This window comes from Muntiacus reevesi, chromosome 2 (assembly GCF_963930625.1).
Source record: "Muntiacus reevesi chromosome 2, mMunRee1.1, whole genome shotgun sequence".
Lineage (NCBI taxonomy): Eukaryota > Metazoa > Chordata > Mammalia > Artiodactyla > Cervidae > Muntiacus > Muntiacus reevesi.
Genome location: NC_089250.1, coordinates 249,380,172 through 249,401,602, shown reverse-complemented (window position 1 = coordinate 249,401,602; position 21,431 = coordinate 249,380,172).

Here is a 21,431-nt window from a genome sequence, read left to right as displayed (position 1 = left end):
CAGTAAGTGAAAAACAGAGACAGACAAAGAGAAGACTACTCACAGTATTTTGGCAAGCCCTAGAATAATTCGTTAGGTCAGAGAATCTTATAAGAAATTCTGTGATCTCACTGGAAGAAAGAGGAAAAGATCTTACCTATAAGTTAATATATTTAGATCTACTGTCAATGAAACAGTAATTTCATATTCATAGAATGTCTAAGTATCTTACTAAATATGAAAAAAACTGGTAATTTTTTTCAAATTAGTCCCCTTTTTGCATTCAGCAGTGAAGCAGCTTATTTCTGGTTCAAGCCAGTAAGCAATTCTAACTGACTTACATTGAAAATATCAAGAAGCTTTACTTCAATTTAGTTCAGGTTCAATAAAATAACAGTTCTAGTTCAATTCTGGGAATGTGGAAATATATTTACTAGTTTCAAATTCATATTCCATTGGCTTACTGATTATGATTTAAAACAAAGAATATTGAATTGTACTCATTTAGGTTTTCAGCCAACATTTTTAAGCCCTTATTAAGTTTCTGGGACTCTTGTGGATGTCAGAATACAAAAACAAATAGAGCAAAATTCTTGCCTTAAAGAATATCATAGTAAACAGTTAAGTGAACATGTATAGTGATATGGAGAAAACTGCAGTATCACAAAAACTACAATAAGAATTTCTTATAAGAGAACATCAGCTTGGTTTAGAAAATGCCTTGATGGGCCCCTACGGGTATGGTCCACTAAAGGACCTCCTAAAATTATCAAAAACAGTCACTAAACCTCCTTCTACAGTCAGTGGTTTCTATTTCCCTTCTTCTGGGTTGAGTATCACTATGCATTTGGAGGACTAAATGGAGCAGGCTGAATTGTTTTGCGTTAACAGGGAAGAGCAACTCAAAGTCCCAAGGGTATAGACAGATGTGCAAGGCAGAAGACACAGCTGCCCCAGGGCCATGACACACAACCCCAGGGAGCACCACATACATCATTTTCTATGTGAATGGCACTAATCTAGCCAGCAGCCATGCAGAAGCCAGAGGGACTGGGCAGTGCTGGGCAAAGACTCTCTAATGACCAAGAAGAAATTTGAAACAAGAGTAGAAATGTCCAGAAGGGATTTTTGTAGTTATTTGCCTTAGAGTACGATATAAACCCTTCTACCACCTCCCTTCCAAAAGCATCTTTTCCCTTAAGATTCTTAACAAGTGAACCTAAATTTTTACTATTGGTTTTTGTTTCCGTGCAGGGGGTAAGGGTGGCAGCTATCATTTCAGGTTTTGTTGTGGTGATGGCCACTTTAGATTGTGAGCCCAAAGCAGCACTGAACTTCACATCCTGTGGACCCAGGGCATACACTGATTGTGATGATGCTGAACCCGGAGGACAAGAGAAAAGCTGATATCTGAGTTACACACAAAGTTATAATTTAAAAAGTAATAAAAGCTAAAACAAAGGTGCTGCAAGAGAATAGAAAAGGAAGTACCTGCTTTGCCTCAGGGAAACAGAAGCATCACAGAGAAAGTGACTTTTGAACTAAGTCTTGAAGGATGAACAGTGGTTATTCAAGAAAATAAAAATGGGGAAAGGCATTCAGCATACAAGAATAGGAACAAAGAGGAGGCATTTATGGATCGCCAAGAAGTCAAGGTTGGTAGAGAAGGCACTCCTGTTCCAGTTCATGCCACTGGTAGGCTTGCTCTGAAAGACTGTCACCGAAATCTGTTAGTTATACACCATCTACATTTGTTGAGAACAGGTGTCCCATCTACCTACTACCCCATCGTTCTACTTCCCTTAACAAAACCTGTTGGAAAAGACTAGCTATTCTTTCATGAGTGAAAGTCGCTCTGTATGGACTGTGGTTTTCAATTAAACAGTTTAATTCTGTGTAAACACCTGAATGAAAGTGAAAGTCACTCAGTCATGTCCAACTCTGTGTGACCCCATGGAGTATATAGTCCATGGAATTCTCCAGGCTAGAATACTGGACTGGGTAGCCTTTCCCATCTCCAGGGGTTCTTTCCAACCCAGGGATCAAACCCAGGTTTCTCACATTACAGGCAGATTCTTTACCAGCTGAGCCACAAGGGAAGTCCAAGAAGGGAAGAGCAACTGGAATGGGTAGCCTTTCCCTTCCCCAGGGAACCTTCCCAACCCAGGACTAGAACCAGGGTCTCCTGCATTGCAGGTGGATTCTTTACCAACTGAGCTATCAGGAAGCCCTCAGTGCTCTGTGGTGAATTCTATATCTGGTCTTCAGTGTTTCCTCTCCTCTGCATTAATCCCATAGGTTCGTTGTGGATGGAGTACTGACCCCAATCCCACTGACTTTGGGCTTGGTCGTGAAGCCTGTTTTAAACAACAGAAAGTGGACAGAAGTGTCAGCATGCCAGTTCCAAGCTACCTTAAGAGGTATCTTGTGCTTCTGCCCCACTTAGCCACAGGTCCCAGAAGAAGGAGAAACATTGATGTGGACGGAATTGGGGCCCTCCACCCCAGCAAATTCATATATCGAAGTCCTAACTCCCAGTGTCTCAAACTGTGACTGTATTTAGAGATAGGGTTTTTTAAGTGATGATTAAATTAAAATGAGTCTGTCAGAGTGGACCCTAACCCAATCTGACTGGTGTCCTCATAAGAAGAGGAAATTTCATACACAAAGGGATACACAGAGGAAAGAATGGACAAAATGAGGACACAGTGAGACACTGACAACTACAAGCCAAGAAAAAAGGCCTCAAGAGAAACCAAACTTGCTGACACCATGATCTTGGATTCCTAGCCTCCAGAACTCTTAAGAAAATTAATTTCTGTTGTTTAGACCACCACGGATGTGGTATTTTGTTACAGTAGCCATAACAAATTAATACATATGTGAAACCAACCTAACCCATCCTATAGCCTGAAGCAGAGCCAACCCACAGATTCACGAGCAAGAAACAGCACTTATGGTTGTAAACCACTGACAGCTTGGGGTTGCTTGTTATTCATTATTACTGCAGCAAAAACTGACCAACACACTTTCATTTCTCAGTTCACAACTGTTTACCTTCTAAATATACCATGAGTTGCTATTACTAGACAACGTCATGTGCTGTTGTTTGAAACAATAATAAAAGAAATAAACCAAAATAGAAAGCATCAACAATCTAAATGCCAATAGAGACAACTTCTAGTCTCTATTTTTATTTTACTTGCCTTTGGAGGCCATCTGGTATAGTCATTAAGACTCTAAGATCTAATTATTTATATGTGGAATCTAAAAAGTGATGCAAATGAACTTATTTACAAACAGAAACAGACTCAGACACAGAAAACAAATTTATTGTTATCAAAGGAGATATGAGTGGGGAGGGATAAATCAGGAGGTTGAGACTAGCAAATACCAACTACTATATATAAAATAAACAACAAAGTCCTACTGTATAGCACAGGGAACTATATACAACATTTTATAATAAACTATAATGGAAAAGAATCTGAAAAAGAATATATAACTGAATCACAACTGGATCACTTTGCTACAGAGCAGAAACTAACAAAACATTGTAAATCAACTATACTTTACTTTTAAAAACCCAAACAAAAGGGGAAAATATTAAAAGGAAAAAAAAAGATTGTAAGATTTAGAATCAGATTGTAGGTTCAAATTCCTCTGGCTTTATCAATTACTAGCTTTGCAGCCTTGGGCAAATTAATGTCTCTGTATCTCTGTAAAGTGAGAATATAATACTATCTACCTAAGAGTTGTTGAGAAGATTAAATAAATGAATAAAAGAACTTGAACCCATGTTTGACACACAGTATGCTTTCAACCATGTTCATTATTAGTACCAGTTGTTTGAGTACATTGAGTATTATTTGCTGGCTCATGTTCCTCTGTCACCTTCTACCCCACTCCAAAATCTCCACTTCCCCCAAAACCTCAAGGATCTCTCTCAAGCCTTTTCTCATTTCATTCTGAACATTCTCCCAAGATGACCTGGTCCATTCCCATCACCTTTGCTGAAGTGAAGTGAAAGTCACTCAGTGGTGTTTGACTCTGCAAACCCATGGACTGTAGCCCACGAGGCTCTCTGTCCATGGAATTCTCCAGGCAAGAACACTGGAGTGGATAGCTGTTCCCTTCCCCAGGGGACCTTCCCAACCCAGGGATTGAACCCAGGTTTCCCACATTACAGGCAGATTCTTTACCATCTGAGCCACCAGGGAAGCCCATCACCTTGCTATATCTACTCAAATCTATAACTTTATTCTAGACGTCTTTCTGAACTCCAAATGCACACTTTCTACAGCCCACAAGACATCTTCAAGCTCTACCTCATGGACTGCTGGTGAAATCCTACATCAGTTGGATATGACCATCAGAGAGACTATGACCCCAGAGGAAAATGAGACAGAACGGCATACAAGTAAATATACTTAGGTCTCCTATAGCTTCATTAAAATAATGTCTTAGTGAAAACCCAAAGCCATGCTGAAGTCACAAGAGGTAGTAACAATATTTATTGAGATCCTTCCTATACACAGTCTTTCCCAAATATGTTGCACATATTAATTAATTTAACCTTCATATGAATTCTGGGAGTATTAGAACTATTCTTCACATGAACTTCCCTGATAGCTCAGTTGGTAAAGAATTCACCTGCAATGCAGGAGACCCCGGTTTGAGTCCTGGGTCAGGAAGATACGCTGAAGAAGGGATAGGCCACCCACTCCAGTGTTCTTGGGCTTCCCTTGTGGCTCAGCTTGTAAAGAATCTGCCTGCAGTGTGGAAGACCTGGGTTCGATCCCTGGGTTGGGAAGATCCCCCGGAGAAGGGAAAGGCTACCCAGTCCAGTATTCTGGCCTGGGTCACAAAGAGTCGGACACGACTGAGTGACTTTCACTTTCACTCACATGAACTCTGTATTAGCACTATTAGATGAATAAAGAAACCAAGGCACAAGAAGTTTATAAAACTTGAAGAAGCTGGAAATGGTGTTATTTTAAACCAGGCAGGCAGTCAGACTCTGACTAAGTCCATCATCTTAACCACTATATTTTACTTTCAAAAATAAGGTCTGAGCAATTTTTTAACAGTAAAACAACTGCAACTATTATTATTTTTAATTACAGTAATGGCTAACATTTTGGAGGCCAGGTACTCTTTCAGGTAAAATGCTTTACACAAGTTAATTTGTCTGATTCCTCAACAATGCTATGACGTAGGTCTTAGTACTGTGTCCACCCTGCATATAAGGAAACTAAGGCCCTGAGAAAGAGTAAATAACTAGCCCAAAGTCACAGAGTAGTAAGTAGCAGAGATAGGACCCAAACCCTGGCAGTCTCATATCAGCATCTATGATCTAAACCACTGTTGCCTCAGAAGATGAGCGTTAAACTGCCTCCTGAGTAACTGCTGACATTCCCTCTCCTGTGCCACACATCAGTATGACAGATGCCCCTGGAAGAAGGCCTCCCAGTTCCAGTTGCCACGAGGGCCCACCTTTGGGGACAGACACAGGCTCTCTCTCCAACTCTCTATGGAATTGCATGAGTCTTGTCTCTTAATTCTGTTTGTGTGGCTCTGCTCCATCCTCTCTACACTCAGCTCCCTCTGACCTGTGGTTATGGCTGTACCATAACTGTAGTTCATCTGACATTGGTTTGCCATGTGTTGACTCAGGCCTCCTCCCCCGCGTCCCTTTAGCTCAGCTCCCTACAGTTAACTACAGTCACTGTCTCCTAGTCAGATTCCAGAGACAGAAAACTGGATCAGTCACCGGCCAGCCAGTGGAACAGGTGACTTTGATAAGTTTTCCATCTCAATCAGCTGTGCTGGATGGCAAGATGGACTCACACGGTGGGGGAATTAGAAACAGTCAGCCTAGAAAAGAGAAAACTTAAGCGGAAAAGTGACTTAAACTATGAACAAGTCATCACAGAAAGAAACTTTCTACCATCTCCCCAGCTTTCCTTTAATGGTCAGAGTGGCAATCTCCACGACACTGATGTCTTGAAGCAGACACAATGAGGAAGGTCTAGGAAGAGATTTCTGCCTAGAGAAGGTGGTGACTTTAGGCAATCTCTAAGATTCCCATGCCTCTATGAAAAACTAAGTATTAATTGAAAATGTACCAAAAGCACCTCAGATAAGTATTTTAAATGTCCTCCAAAATACCACATTGTTGAGACTTCTCCACCCAAACAGGAAGTCACACTGAGTTAGAAGATGCAACCCCACACTTTAGTGACATCTGTCACCCTCATGGCCATGAGGCTTCCTTAATAAAATTAAATTAAATTCCATCCACTAGAATTACACTTACATGACCAATTAATAGTTTCCAGAACCCCTTGACTATCTCATCTTATAAGGGATCTGCAATCATCCATGACTGGATTCCAATTGCTAAAGGTTTATCTACAACCTACCCTGTAGAACCACATGAGGTGTATACAAGACCACATGTAGGATAAGAGTCAACACTGCCCCTAACTTCCAGGGCGTACCATCCACAGAAGAAGGGGGAACACATTAACACTAACAAATGAGTGCTGTAGGGGAGGAGGTCAGAGAGAAGTCTACTCCATGCAAGTATATGCACGGCTTTGGAAATCACTCTCAGCAGTAATATACTATGACCTGGGCCCTATACAATGCACAGGGGTTGGTGTATAAGTATTCCATCCGCACAGCATGGGAAAAGGCACACAGGTGCTGGAGAGGCAACATATGAGAGGGCATATGTGGAGAACAGCAGATAGTCTGGCATGGCTAGAAGGTGAGAGTGTAGGAAGAAGGAAGACTATCAGGAATGACGGAATACATGCTTGAAAATGTAGGCCCTTGACTTAAAGTAACTCCAAATAGATAAGTTATCTGTATTCATAATAATGAACTTCAAATCAAGTCTACTAAGCATTCAAGTTAAAAAGTACTAATGAGAAATGATGTATCCAATATTTGATTTTAACAACAGACTCCTAAAATCAATAAGGGAGATCCTTAAAAGACCATATCCCTGCCTTCAAGAAATACCACACATAACCCTCAAGAGAAGGCTGTAACTGGGACATCCAAGGCAATAGGCTGAACAGGTCTTTTCCTGAACAGGAGCAATGCCCATGCTTGCCAAAATTGCCTCTCAAACAACCGGTCCCACATGTGACCTGACCCCAAATAAAGATCTCTTTCTACACTCCTTTGCACAAGTAACTATAAAAATGTTGTGCCCATCAACCAGCACATTTAATTCAGCAGCAGCATTTAAATCTGCCTCTCATTTTCCTACCACTTGCCTAAAATTCCAGAGGACGGGGTTATTGTTAAACAGCAGCAAGCATTATTTTCACAGCAGTGCACATTAATAATAATTCAGTGCAGTGTCATGGAAGCCTGTGGGCTCTTAGCTGAATTTATTTGAAAAATAAAGTTTGTTGATTGTTTTTTTTTTCCCCAAAGATCTTTACTTAAGTCAGCAAGGAACTCTTGTAAAGATAACTACCAATAAGTCACAATTACCCAAGGAGCAGTCTTATTTTTTTAATCCACTGCTCACCATGACAACATTATAAACACACCTTTAGAGGCCCATGCATGCCCAACTACTGAAAATGTCAAAGTTCCTCCTTCATGGTCCTCCCAGGCATAACCTTGAACTGATTTTTCTGATTCTCTGAAATTCTAGATAAACACCAATTTTCAACTGCAAACTACTACAAATAATTCTCTGATAAATTAGCATCACAAGCCTTATTTCATAATCCACTAATAATTACTAAGCTCCTTTTCTATTTTTAAAAAAATAGCAAACTATCAAGTCAATATGGTTTTGACATCTGTTTTTTCAATTTTTGTTTAGAGTTCTCTTAGATGTTCCTATATCCTTTCACAAATGACTAATAGGAAAGATACAAGACTAATAGGAAACACAACTTTATGTAACTTCGAAGACGGTTGGTTTCAGTTAACAGCTGGTCTTTAAACTACCCAACATAAAAGCATACATTTTAAGGAAAAAAACTGACCCCAAAACTGCTTCATAAAATAAAGTATTTCATTTTTCAAAGCTTTAAGATTATTTGAGAGGCTATAGTACTAAAAAGTCCCTAGAGTTGGATTTTTAAGAAAGTTAAAAGTTTCCACCTTTAAATATCAGAGACTAGAGATTTTACAATACAATAAGTGTCAGAAGTAAAATACAATTCCCTTCAAAGCCATATAAAAAAAAAAGTAAGCCTCTGTAAAAAGTTTTCCCTTCCAACACTGAAGTGTGGACCTAAAATCACAGCAAACAATTATGACAGTCTTTCTGCAACCGTTGCCCAGACATCCATATCAGCCAAAGCGTCGAACTTCCACATGCTCAGGCTGGTAACAGTGCTTTCTCTGCTACCCAACAGCTGCTCCTTTTTGGTTAAGGAAATACTACAAGAAGCACACTATGAAGCATAGCAATTTTCCACCATCCTCTGGACAGATGCAGCCCTTTCCCAAGTACACAGAATATAGCATAAAGTACATAAAAGATATGACTTCTTTATTCAAATGACTGTGCTTTTTTTTCCTTCTCTCTCCCATATCTTCTAATACCAATGAATTTGTTTTGGGGTTGGAGAGTAAGGGGCAGATAACTTTGCTTCAAGAAAATGTTAGGCAGTTTCAAAAAGAACGTCTAACAATCAGTATCTCCCAGAAAATTTAAAAAAAAAAAAACAAAAACACCTCTCACACTAGAACCTTCTCGCTGGGCTCCTCTCTCTCTATGAAGGCTGCCAGGCCCTCACATATCAGGGGTGGTTTGCTTTCTCTCCAACAGAGATAATGGGCTTTTCAGCACTTCTGCCAAATTACTGACAAAAGGACCTATTTCCCCTTCCTCTGAAAAGAAACTGATAGTGACAGAAGCAAGAGAACAACTTAAACCACTAAATTATACACTGCAAAGAACAGATGGATAAATGAAACTCCCACATAATTCTATTCCAAATTCCTTCCCAGCTAAAAGTTTTTAAGAGTGGCCAATGAGTCTCAAAAGCACCTGGCCCAAATTTTTTTTCCTGAATTTTTCACCTCTTCTGCCTTACTACTGTCTTTCAAACACACTATTTTTCATTAATACACCAATAAGAGCATAGTTAATGATTATATAATTGGAAAAGGCCAGGAGATTTTGAGTGTTCTTGTCTTTTTCTGAGACTAAATTAACGACATAACTTGCTCCATTAGGAATAGCATTCACAATTTAATATTTGTGTTCATTTTCCCAAAGGTATAAACACTACCACTGTGTCTGGTTCCAAGTCATTGACCTTTTTCCCAATAATCTTTGTGCCCAGAACATTGTCATGCACAGGTGAGCGCTTAATAAATACTATTGGATGATGGATGTACTCAATTACAGAATATTCCAAAATGCTCCATTTTGTTCCAATTTGTAAGTCTCCCAAAGAGCAAAACTGTTGTAGCCTTTACGTCCACCTTAGCTCAAAGTCTAATATATTCATTTCAAAAACCCCCAAAAGTTACAATCAATGCTCAGAGACAACTTAACCTATGGCTGATTCAGGTTGATGTTTGGCAGAAACCAACACAATTCTGTAAGCAATTATCCTTCAATTAAAAAATAAATAACTTTTTAAAAGTGCATCACACCTATCTGCCTAGAACACAAAATACAAAATAAAAAACAAAGAAAATTGAAAAAAAAAATGTGTACCGGAACTGATTTTGCTTTTCAGTATCAAAATTCAGATGAGGCATTCTTTAATAGAACAAGAAATGTGCAGTTCCCAAAATCCAAGTTTTATATGCTCTTTACTGAACAAAGAAATAAAACCCAAATTATTAAGTTTTCATCTACTCCCTTCTGAAACCAAAGAAAGCGTGCACACATACACACACGGAGCACTGTTCAAGGTAAACCAGGAATTAATGCTACAAATACGTTGAGAGCTAACTATTGTGTGTTGAAGGTAAACACAGAGCACCTTTCACAGCCAGGTGTTCCAGGCGTGTCACCAATGTTTTCGTGCCAACAATTTATCATTAGGTGTGGATGAAGCAGTGCCAAGTTGCCACCGAGAAGCCTGGCGCGCCCAAGTTTAGAGAGCAGGGAACAGAGAATGTGTCTTGGTTATAGAACAAAAGAATTTGTTTTATCACTGGCCTTTACCGCTGGAGAAAATGGCTCCTGGTGTGCTGAACTCCATGATAAATGTGCCCCCTCTAGTTCTTTATTGCCTCTGTAAATCACAGGACTGACAGCAGTTAATAAGAAAAGCTTTTGAGTGGTTTTGAAGTTTTGCTTTGTACAAATAAAGTCTCATATTAAAGATTTTGCTAGTCCTCAAGGTGCAGAAAAAGCAGCATGCGTGGAACTTCCATACTTTTAACTGTTTGTCTCCTTTTTTAAAATTTGCAAACAAACAAAAAAAATGAAAATCTTTCAGACATGCACCTTGGAAAAATAAAAGCAGACCATAATTTAAAAGGCTTTGTATACTCACAGAGTTGCTGGTACTATTGAAATTACAACCTCTTCTAGTTTTCATAAGCATGGATATTCAGATAAATACCAGAAAAGATATGTGGTGGAAACAAGGTTGTTACAGTAGATTTATTATTACATTTCTGACCATAATTGTATGTTTTACCTCTTTGAGCCAAGGCAAATTTTGGTGTGGTGTCGAGAAGGAGAATTCTGAATTCCACTGAATCCATCAGCTGCCAGTTCAATCATAGGTCCTGGGATCCTAAAATTCTGAAATCATGTTTCAGAACATAATTGACGTTAAAAGTAATAGCAACTTCACTGAGTAGGTTTTTACTCCAAGGAGCTTAAAATACTTTGCCACACAGTCTTACAAAGTCCTAAAGAGCAGGCTTTATTACTTATACTTTCTTGCAGAGGAAGCTGAGGCACAAAAAACAAGAAATGTCTTTTCCTGATTATCACTAAGTTCTCCATAGAGCCAAAAAAAGGACTAACTAGAGTCGGTATTCTTATCTTAAGACCTCAATTATTTTACAGCACACAAAATAAGACTTTTGAATGCACTTCCTCTGATGATATCTCCACAGCAGAGTAAAGAAGGGACAGTTATCCATTTAAATTGACTGAATACAGAAACTGGCCAGTTTACAATGTGGGGTTCGACTTCTCTTTGCTTCAAGCAACAGGGCAAATGAAAAGCAGACCTTCGAATTATCTATTTGTGGCAGTTTGCAGCTTGGTGGGCTACAAAAGTTAAAGAAGCTAAATGATAGCTAATTTTAATGTAGGTTTCTAGAACATACAGATTAAGTACACATTTCACAGCAGTGTATATCCAGGACCTGGCTTTACCATTAGGATTTCAGTAAATGACACCTTACTAAAACAAAACATAACTAATGTTCTAAGGATTTTGTTTCTTTTCTATGGTTTGCTCTATCTGAGTCTAACTCTGGGCAATTCTTTCCAAAGTAAATTTTCTTAACCCGCTGTCCCAAGTGAATAAGAATGAACAAGGTTCCAAACTCTTCCAGGGCTCTCTGTTGAGTTCCAATCTGCACAGATCAACCTGTAGTCATCTGTGGCAGTCGGCACAGCAGCTTGGAGAGCTGTCTTGGTTATCAGTTCTCATACTCAGTTTAGTTCAATTCAGTCGCTCAGTCATGTCCGACTCTTTGTGATCCCATGGACTGCAGCACGCCAGGCTTCCCTGTCCGTCACCAACTCCCGGAGCTTACTCAAGCTCATGTCCACTGAGTCCGTGATGCCATCCAACAATCTTATCCTCTGTCGTCCCCAGACTACCGGAGGCAAAAGAAAGATGTATGGTTACCTTGCAGAGATTATCCCGTGAGGCTCAAAACTCCACATGTGCTATGAATTCCAGTGAAGCACTGGAGCTTTCCTGGATTATCAGAATAAATTTCTTTGAATTTCTGATTGAGTTGATCAGAAACGTAGCCCACGTCTCTGGAGATAAAGGAGTCATGTCAAGGAACTAAGGTTGTCCAAATATCACATAGTCAAATGAAAGTATCCAAGATAAAGTACAAGATAAATCTAAATTCCTGTAGATTTATAGCACACCTGACATTTAAGAAACTGATAAGGTAGAACCGGCACTAGAATCCAAGAGTATTAACCAGATTTCCCAGGGTTTAGAACAATATGGCCCATGCAAGGCTGTTTCAGAAGGCAACAGACTATAGTCCAAAGGACCAGAGACTCCTGTGTTGCACCAGAGTTGTGTTCAAATTTAAGCTTAGCCACTTTCTAGTTTCGTGACCTTGCAAATAACCTTATGAGTTGGAGTTTCTTAAAACTTATCTCCTAGGATTCGTTTACAATTAGGTTTATAAAGCACTTGCAGAGTGCCCCCAGAGAGAAAGTACCCAGTAAAACACAAATCAACTTATTCAACAGATAAGTGCCAGGAAGAGCTCTTTACATATGTTATTTCATTTAATCCCCACAGCAACTGCATGATTGGCCCTTATGTAAAACAGGCAATCAGGGGGTCATTTAAAAAGAGATCCCAACTCAAGAGGGTCAGCCCCAGTAGAAACAGGCTGGAGATGGACCTTGGAATGCAGAGGAGGGGCACATGAGCTGCTGCCCTACATTCCCAGAGGGGGCACCCAGGGGAGTGTGCCTCCAGAGTCAGAGCCTCTGCCAAGCCCAGAGAACACCACCAGCAGATCAGGACAGGACTGCCAAGGGAGACGTTCCTATGCTTGCCAGACTCCCTCACTTCTCTCAGCCCTACCAGGGGTTTGGGATAAGTGGAGAAAAAAAGCTCCAAAAGGAAAATGGAGAAGTCACCCCATCCCCACCTCCTACTGAGGGGTTCTCAACCTAACCCATCACTAAGCTGGGCAAGAAGAGTGGTTTACACTGTAATAAAGTTCAGAATGTCACACTGGACTGGTCATTTTTATTACTAATTATTATACTGTTATAATGACTAGAGGTAATTAGAATGTATCTTCTTAAATCTAAGAGTAGCTGGAAAACCTAAGGGGTGTGTCTGAGATATTATCCAGGTGTAGGCAAAGAACTGGCCCACAGAATGGGTCAGAGAGGGAAGGAAAGAATCCTACAGAGGTCTACTTTTCAACATACATTGACTTTAACACAAAACATATTCAGCTATAAGCCCTATGAAACTAGAAAATGAAACCAAAGGAATAAGAGCATGGACGTCAGCCAAATTATAAAAATACCCAATAATTCTGAAAATGCTTGCTGCTAAATTTAAAGATGAGTATTCCATGCTGATATGAACGTTTATATGCATGAAAATTTTGAATGAGTCTCCACAGCCAAGTATGTGGCTCTACCACCATATGACACTGAGGTTAGTCATTCAATCTGGACATACTGAGCAAGAAAAGAAAGGTCTGTAAAGCTCAAAGTGAAGCAGATACCATAATTTGAATAAATCAGACTATGCCCTATTTCAAATTTGATAGTCATTTAGGTTATCCAGGACTCCCCCTTTCTTTCCACACACAACACACACAAAATAGCTTTCCATGTAATCTGAACTCAGAAGGCAAATATCAACCCATTTCTTCGCTTCATCTTGCATGGACCTAACCAAAAATAAGAATAAGAGGGACGTGGGTCTTCAGGTTTTTGTGTGCTTTGCAACTAGGTGTACTTTAAATATTAAATAATTTGAAGTGTTGGTAGGGCAGAAGAAAGCAGTTGGACAGGAATACACCAGGGCTTCAGAAATATTGGTAATATTCTACCACCTCAGCTGGAAAGAGAATACATTTTATTTATTTCACTTTTCTTTACACAACACATTTATTTATATTTATATATATATATATATATATAAATAATGGTGTATGAAACAGTTCAAATTTTTCAAAAGCTTTTGTACTACAGAGACAGTGAAAAGATCAGGGGGAAAGAGGGATGATTAGGCGGAGCACAGAGGATTTTTAGGGTAGTGAAACTACTCTTTGTGATACTACAATGGCGAATACACGGCATTATACGTTTGTCAAAGCCCATAGATGTACAACACCAAGAGTGAACACTAATGTAAACTAAGGAGTCTGAGTCACAGCTACATGTCAATACAGGTTCATCAACTGTAACAAATGTAGCACTCTGATGCAGGATGCTGGCTGTAGCGGAGACTGTGTCTGCTGGGTCAGGGGGCATATAGGAACTCTCCATACTCATTGCTCAATTTTTCTGTGGAACTAAAACTGATCTAAAAACTGAAACCTAGTTTTTTAAAAAACAGCTTTTGTATTGCTAGTCCCCCTACCTCTGAATGCTGATCTCTGTTAAAAACCTATTTTAAGTGACACCTTCATAAGGCCCTTCCTGACATTTCCTCTTGCCACAGAGGAATCTATTACTCTTCTCTCTGCTGCCACAGCTCCTGAACCTTTATTCCATTCTTTCCATGGGACGTGCATGGTATGGGTTCATCTACCACCCTTCCTTCACTGAGTGAAAAGAGGGCATCATCTTGGTGTTCTTTATATTTCAAACACTTATAGGAGTGTCTTACACATACCAATCCTCAGTAAACCTTAAATTATTTCATAACATAGTCATATAGTATATAAATTAATATAGAATAATCAATAATGTTACAACCAAATCTGATTTTTAGCCTCAAAGAAATTAATTCTACAAAGATGCTTCCAACATGCTTGCTATATTTGAAATGACACCTATCAGCATTTTAACTAGTTTTCTTTCCTTGCTGAATAACCGCCACAACTATAGATATGAGCTCATTTGAAGGAATGCAAAGAGTTCTCCCTAAGATCATTTAATAGACCTATGCATAATTATCAATTTCCTCTTGAAGCTAACATTTGCTAAAAGAAAAGGGAAGATTCTATTAATGATCAAAACACTTGACTTTATGGACCTATTCCATTTAATGGTGAAAACTCAGTTCTCTGTTCCTGGGTTACTGCCAGGTGGTCTTTTACCGGGAATCATTCTAAACTTCGAATCACAGTTCAACAACCATCTGCCAAATCATATACAGGTATTGATATTTGCCACTCTACAGCTAAATTACATCAAATGTCAATGCAATCAACTCATTAGCAGGCTTGTATCAAGCTTCAGTGGTCACTACCCACTTCTGCACCTCTTTGATTAAGCAGTGTATGGACCAGTGTCCCTGCCTATCTACCAGCTGATCAGCTCAGTAAAACAGCTAATAGAAAATCAAATGAGCAGAAAAAGAAAGTGTTAAAGAAAAAAAAAAAAAAAAAAAAACCTCTATGAGCACTCTGACTGCTTTTTATGCAGAATATCAATACACTATAATCTAGCAAGTAAAGCAAATGAAATTTAAAAGTTGCTTAGAGAATCATTTTTTACCGAAAGCTACAAAAGGTCATTAAAAAGCATTATAATTGCCCCTGTATTATACTTTGCTATCGTTCTTCCATCTTTCCTGCTATCTGAAATTTTAAATCTGTCTTGCTGATGTAAAAACCATAAGCAAACCTGAAGTGTGACTGTCACATGCAGAAGCTGAATGTTAGAGGTCAATGCAGCTTACTGGTATGCTGGCCCACTGCTCCAAATTTTATATCTCTTCTGTCCCTCAGTTATTGCCTGACATGATTTAACAACTGTAATTCCTTATTTAACGATGTCAAAGGTTTTTAGGAAATTGACTGTATTTCACCAACGATATATTTCTTCTTGATTACAGAGTGGTTAAAATGATTTTAAACCAAGACAGCAAAATAAAGCAGTAATAAAATCAATAAAAGGTGCTTAAAACATTCCTTCTATTAGGTAATGGCATTTAAAATATCCGTAGCTTGTAATGGCACTTAGGATATGCCCAAAAATCAATGAGCTAAATTACTTATTGAACTAGTTAATTTGAACATTGAGTTTTTTATGTATATTGATAAAACGGGCTACAGAATACTCCTGGTAAGCAGCAGCAGCACGTTCATGGTCAGATGTCTCCCTCTGCTGGAAAAACAAATTAAATTTCCTCCAGTTACAGAACAAAAAGATAAAATATTAAAATTTGTAACCTCAAAAAGTCCACCATGGGACTCTGAATCTTAAAAGACTCCAGGAATTCATGAGAACAATACAAAATCATTAAGAGTTAAAAAAAAAACACATGCACCTTTTTAAAACTTTGTCAGTAACCTGGACTATGGTACTTTAGAGAGTCAAGATGAAACAGCAGATGAGAATCAAAATTTAATTATTTTAAAACCCCCTTCTTAATTTTCTATTATCCCAGGGTTTTTGGTATTTAAGAATAAGACTCTAAAAACCTTGAATCCTTTCTCTTTGATGTTGGAAGGAAAAGGGTTTGAATTTTAAAAGAGAAAGTATAAATCTGTGCTCAAGGAAAAGTTCACATTCTTAGTAGTTTAATTTGATCAAAATCAAGTTTGAACTATCTTTGCAAATGAAGGATTTTGAGAACTCAAAGTAAGAACCTACTAAACAGCTTCACATTCCTCTCTCTGCGTGGGGTGGTATGAGAGTTTCCAATACTATTATTACCATTATTTTTTTTTCAAACATCTACTATTTAAAATGCTAAGTACTTTATTGAAAAGACTCTTCACTGCTTTTCAATTTTTCCCCCTGCCAGTTCAGCCCTAAGCAGGTGTTAGACTTCTGAAGAGCTTGCCTCAGGACTTTTAACTGGAACTACAAAGGGGAGTTTCAGAAATTATGATAAAAGGTGTTAAGAGAGAAATGAAGGTGAAGAGGTTATCTGACACTAACCTAAAATTGTACATAGTACCTTTTGAAAAATTACAGCTACCCAGAATATACCATTTGGTTTTGAATGGTTTCATCAATAATAGTTCATGAATTTTTTTTCACTCACATTTCAACACACTTCATTTATATTCAAAACAACGGGTATATTTAAAATGACATGCAATAATGGGAAACTTAATCAAAGAGCTTTGCTCATTCCATATAACTTTGGTTTTGTTTTGGTTTTGCATACAGAGAAACTAAAATAGAAAATTACAGAGAATACTATTTTTCTTTTTTTTTTCTTTTTTTTTTTTTTTGCATGCTGAAAGATCACTGACTAAACAGGAAACTACAGAGAATACTGTTACTTTTTTGCATGCTAAAAGATCACTGACCAACATTATGGATGTACTGTGTAACACACTACCCAAGTTACACAAAACAGTTAGTAAGTGTATGACTCTGGTGCAGATGCTAATAAGATGACTAAGCTATGGTCCTGGCCTCCACATATACACTAAGACTAAAGAGATGCATGTCAAATGAATCATTACTATTGAGCATGATGAGCAATACAATAGAAATATGTACCAAGTGCTGTGTGGACTTCAAGGAAAGGAACCAACACTGCTGGGGAAGGTAAAGAGAACTAACAAGAAGAGATGATCTACTGAGTGTGGTCCTTGAGAGAGATCTAGAAATTCTGGTGTTTAAGAGGTCAAGGGGAATTCAGAAAACAGAAACAGAATGATGAGCACAGGGAACAGCACATTTCTTTGGAAACAGATTAAACGGTTGGAGTTTCATGCTGGTTTCACAGAAGAGAGAGCCATAGGGGAAGAGGCTCTGAGGGGATGGTTGAGGCAAAGTTAGGAAGAGTCTTAGACACCTTCCTAAAGTTCAGATTTTATCTCATAGGCACTGGAAAGGTTCTGAAGGATTTTAAGGATGTTATATCAGCACTTTGCATTGGGAGAAAAAAACAATGTCAGCAATTTGAAAGATGGCTTGAAGGTCCTGGCTGGAGGAGGGAAGAGGTACCTGCAGGAACAAACTGCAGAAATTTGGAAAACTTGAGAGAATGTCAATAATAATGAAGCACTACCACAAACCCAGGTTAATGCCTACTTCTGACTTTCAGGTGTAAAAGAAGAATCTTTCATATTAAATGAACAACACACTGACTTTTGCCCTTTCTTGTTCTTGCTGAAAGCAAAAAAAAAGAAAGACAAACACTTCTCTATTACTAAAACACAAAGTATAGCAACTTCAAATTGATTCAACTCATCATAAATTTCTCAATAGTTTTTCTACTTGCATTAAAACTTCAATTTCAACTGAAGTATGTGTGCACGTGCCCAAAACTGAAAGATGAATACAAAAATCTAAAATTAGTTGCTCCATTTGAGATTAGGATTATGGTTGATTTTTCTCCTTCCAACAGCCATTATTTAATATTTTTGCCCCAGTTTTTCTAATTTTAAAAAATGCTACTTTGATTTACTATCTTGAAGAAAATAAAGGAAAATATATCTGTCCTTAAAATGATGAAGGGCTTCCCTTGCGACTTAGCTGGTAAAACATCCATCTGCAATGCGGAAGACCTGGGTTCGATCCCTGGGCTGGGAAGATCCCTGGGAAGGACTCCCTGGGAAGGGAAAGGCTACCCACTCCAGTATTCTGGCCTGGATAATTCCACGGACTGTATAGTCCATGGGGTTGCAAAGAGTCGGACACAACTGAGCAACTTCCACTTTAAAAGGATCTGTCCTCAACCTTATGCTTGCTTCCACACTACATTCATAAACCTGCATATAAAAATTTGGTAAAGGCACTTCCCTGGTGATCCAGTGCTTAAGAATCTGCCTTGAAACACAGGGAACATGGGTTCGGTCCCTGGAATTAAGATCCCACATGCTGCAGGGCAACTAAGCCCGTGTCCTGCAATTACTGAGCCCACATGCCACAACTAGAGAGTCCATGTGCCACAACAAAGATCCCATGTGTCACAACTGAGACCTGACACAGCCAAGTAAATAAAATTTTTTTAATAAATAAAAATTTAAAATCCGGTTTAAAAAAAAAAACTTAATTTTACATGGTTATCTAGAGTGCCTCTGTATAGCACAGGGAAAGCTGCTCAATATTCTGTATTAACCTAAATAGGGAAAGAATTTGAAAAAAATAAATACAAGTATACACACACACACACACACACACACACACACACACACGTATATAACTGAATGACTTGGCTGTACACCTGAAACTAATACAACATTGCTAATCGACTTATGCTCCAATATGTAACAATAAAAAAAAGAGTAGCTCTGAAAAGAATAGGAACAAAAGACAAAAATGGCATTCAAGATATTTTAAAATATTACATAGATGAAACTAGTTGCTTGCTTATATTTATTAATTTAATGAATACTAAAAAAAAAAAAAAAAAAACAGCTGAATACATGTGTAATCAAAGAAGAGGTAAATTCAAAATAAAGGTCCTTGAGGCTCAAACCAAAGTAGCTCCCAAGGCTGAATCTGGCCTCCTGGATTTTCTTTTATAGTCAACTGTTATAAGTGTTCCTATACCAATCGTAAAGTGTCCTGTTTTAATCACAGCAGCTGATAACACTGATCCTGAAAGAAAATTAACTCTTCAGATGGGAGATTTCCTACAGTCTGCACAGTCTCTCTGGGCTTCATCCAAGATAGATGAACTATGCTCCACTGTGGCCTCCTTACAGGCTTTCAAAGCACAATGCAAAATGGTTTTCTAACATATTTGTACCATGCAAGGGTTCCTGTGGAGAGTTCCATTTCTGGATATAAACTAGAAATTGCTGTAATTTTTTCAGTCCTTTTTAATTTGCAGTTACATGAAATATGACAACAACAAGAGAAATAACAATCATGCAGGTGTCCATGGCTAACACACAGGGCCATCACTTGTGTAAAGCATAAAACAAGAAAACCTCTTTAAACTAATCCAATCTTTCTGCAACAATTAGCCTTTTGAAAAATCAAAATGATCACTAATACATTTAGAAAAAGGAATTTTTTAAACACTCTTCCGTAAACTAAATATACCTGAGGCTAAAGAAGGATAAAGAAACACTCAACAAGGACTTTCCTCACAGTCAAGTGTTAAGACTATGCTCCCAATACAGGGGGGCATGGGTTCAATCCCTGGCCAGAGAACTAAGATCCCACATGAGGCACAGTCAAAGAAAAAAAAAAAAAAAAACACTCAGCAAATGCAAAAGATAAATTTCAACTCTTTTACTGCTGGATTACTTAAAATATAAACACCAGTTAATAAAAAAATTTTAAAAACTCTTTTTTTTTAAGCTGTGCCACGCAGCTTATAGGACCTTAGTTCCCCAACCAGGGGTTGAACCCAGGTCCTTGACAGTGAAAGGAGGCATCTTAGCCACTGGACCACTAAGGAATTCCCAAGAAAATATTCTTATAGTCTCCTATAATACATATTAATAATAACAATCCTACAATCTAATGATAACCATGTCTAACATCTGCTGAGTTCTTACTATGTTCCAAGAACCATGCTAAGCTCTTTATATCACAGACTTGTTTTTGCCAGCTAAGCATTCATTCCCCACTTCCAATTACAGTATCCCCTTTTTCCTTCCCCACTCAAAGTGGTCATGGTGAGCTGATCGATCAATCATAGCTGTACCATCTCCAAACTGATTCTAAACTGGACATTTAGAGAACTACATTCCCTTGGGCACAGCAGTCAGTTCAGAAAGGCTCCCAGTGCCAGCAAGGCCAATCAAATTTCATACAAAGGTTTGCAGTCCAAAGTCCCCCTTCCTTTAAAGATTTAAACCTGTGACTATCTGGACCCATCAACATGTTTCCCCATCACTAGGAGGAAATCTGTCTGAATGCAACCAAAACACTGAAAGATGCTAAAAGGTGGAGAGAAAAACTGAACCCCTGGAACAAGCAGGGCCCTTGAATGTGCTTGTTACATGAGATAATGAATTTCCCTTTGCTTCAGCTGATTAGAGTAGGGTACCATTATTAAACCTGTGACTATCTGGAGCCATCAACATGTTTCCCCATCACTAGGAGGAAATCTGTCTCAATGCAACCAAAACACTGAAAGATGCTAAAAGGTGGAGAGAGAAACTGAACCCCTGGAACAAGCAGGGCCCTTGAATGTGCTTGTTACATGAGATAATGAATTTCCCTTTGCTTCAGCTGATTAGAGTAGGGTACCATTACTAGCAATTAAGAATGGTCTAGTTAGAACACACACCTACAATTAACCCATGCAGTCACATGGGTCTACACTAACAGCCAGGGTCCCCTCGGCTACTCATGAACCCACAGCTGGCTCCAACCTCTGCTGCTGGTCCTGTCTGTCTCTCATCACTGTGTGTGTGTCTACAGCAGGCCCCTGCCCCCACACAGGAACTTGCAGCTGGCCCCTACTGCCGAGCATGTGCATACCACCAGATTCTAACCACCACTGCTACCTGAACCGGAACCTAGGCACCAGACCTAAAGGCACCACTGAGTACCTCAACAGCCCTTGCAGCTACTGCATATCCCTCACAGGTCTCCCCAAGAATCATTCATTATCGATGTGGTGGACCCATACCTGAGCCAACAAGTCACACACCCTTGAACCCTGAGGTTCAACTCACACCCACACTTAACACCCCACACCACTAGAGCCACAGCC